The following is a 1,681-nucleotide window of genomic DNA, read 5'->3' as shown; positions in this document are numbered from 1 at the left end:
TAGTTCATTTGATCAAAAAACCCATTTTAAATATCCCGAAACAGCACAAATTAAAACATTTACTCAGTTGCTTTTACACATTTATTTCAAGATTTTTCCTCAACACTGAAGAAAATTTCCCAACAGCTCATACAGCAAAACACTCTAGTTAACCAGCAACATGTTGTAACTCCCCCAAACAACCAATAAGTCACTGTCACCAAATTCTCCTGATAGTGTCTAAGCAAGAGTGATCAAAATTAATGTTTTCTGTCACTGGACTCTTAGAGGTGTCTAATAATTTCATAATTCTTCTACACATTTCACTAAATAACTGCTGAACCACATTTAATTTTCCAAGGGTATTTATTGTTTGCATGTTTTTGTCTTCATGTCAATATTCACATGCTGATTTTGAGAGCAGAAGGTTTTAAATTCTAGTAAAAGACATAATGAGTTAAGAACAGTGTTTTTGTCTGCAATGAACAAACTTGGAAAAATACAAAACATAGTGTTGTACAGTAATAGCAGTTATAGTAGCAGTGCTTCAAATTACTGGACTTCCTGTTGCTCCCATCGACCTCATAGCAAATACTCTCTATTGCAATGTAACAGAGGAAGAGCCTTTGTATGCCGGCTTCAATGCATTCTTTGGCAGCTTCATATATTCTGTTTTCCTTATTCTTGTTAAATGCAGAGAGGATCATAAGAAACCATTTGTTTTTTGTTATATTTTTGTTCAAAACTCTAAAAACGTATTTGGTACCGATTACAATTTTTGTTTACAAGCTCAATAACTCACAGTTACATAAAAACTGTACCTGTTCTTTACCGCAGTCAATAACCACCAGATCTGCTCCTCTGTCTCTGCAGTCCTTTCTGGCTGCATCCCAGGAAGCAGAGCTTTCAGAGAGGAGATAGCAGCTATGGCTGAAATTACTCCATCCTACAGGACATGTTTTTTCTGGAAGGAAAAGTAATACTTCAGTTCAGAAAGAATTTAGACAGTTTTTAACTCTCAGTGATGCTGCAGTGTTCGCTTGACTTTGGGACCTGAATATACGGAGTTTAGGACCCAGATTACTCCGTGAGGCTCCTGTCTATGGTAGCCATAATGCTCTGATAATCCATCAAGCGGTGCGGCTTCGTAGTTTATCAAATTCGTACTAACTCTTTTGACAGATTTTTGAGTGCTGTGTATCACATAAAGTCAGTTTGAGATCAGTAAGCACAACCAGAATTCATACATAAGGTGCACTGTCGATTTTTCAGAATATTGAAGGATTTTAAGGTTGCCTTATAGTGTGGGAAATACGGTAGTCAAAAATAGCCAGTTATATTTTGGACCTTAGACAAAGTATATTAATATATTAGGCATTTAATTTTTGTTCATGACAGTGTAAATCTGTGTAAATTTAAGCATGTAACAATCTGAGTTGTTTTTTTTTCTAACAAAAAGTGAAACTTAAGTTAGACTTGTGTTTGTAAATGAACCGCCTCATGTTGTGTTGCATTCTGGATTTTATACTTATTGGACTACATATTTATTTATTTATCATACAGGCTATACTGACTGTTTAACTATGTCGCCTACAGAAAATAATTAAGCTATAGATATAGATATAGATATTAGAGATGGACCGATCCGATATTACGTATCGGTATCGGTCCGATACTGACCTAAATTACTGGATCGGATATC

The sequence above is a fragment of the Pundamilia nyererei genome, unplaced genomic scaffold, assembly GCF_000239375.1.
Source record: "Pundamilia nyererei isolate P.nyererei 1_Seehausen unplaced genomic scaffold, PunNye1.0 scaffold00741, whole genome shotgun sequence".
NCBI lineage: Eukaryota > Metazoa > Chordata > Actinopteri > Cichliformes > Cichlidae > Pundamilia > Pundamilia nyererei.
Note: the sequence above shows the minus strand (reverse complement) of the source record.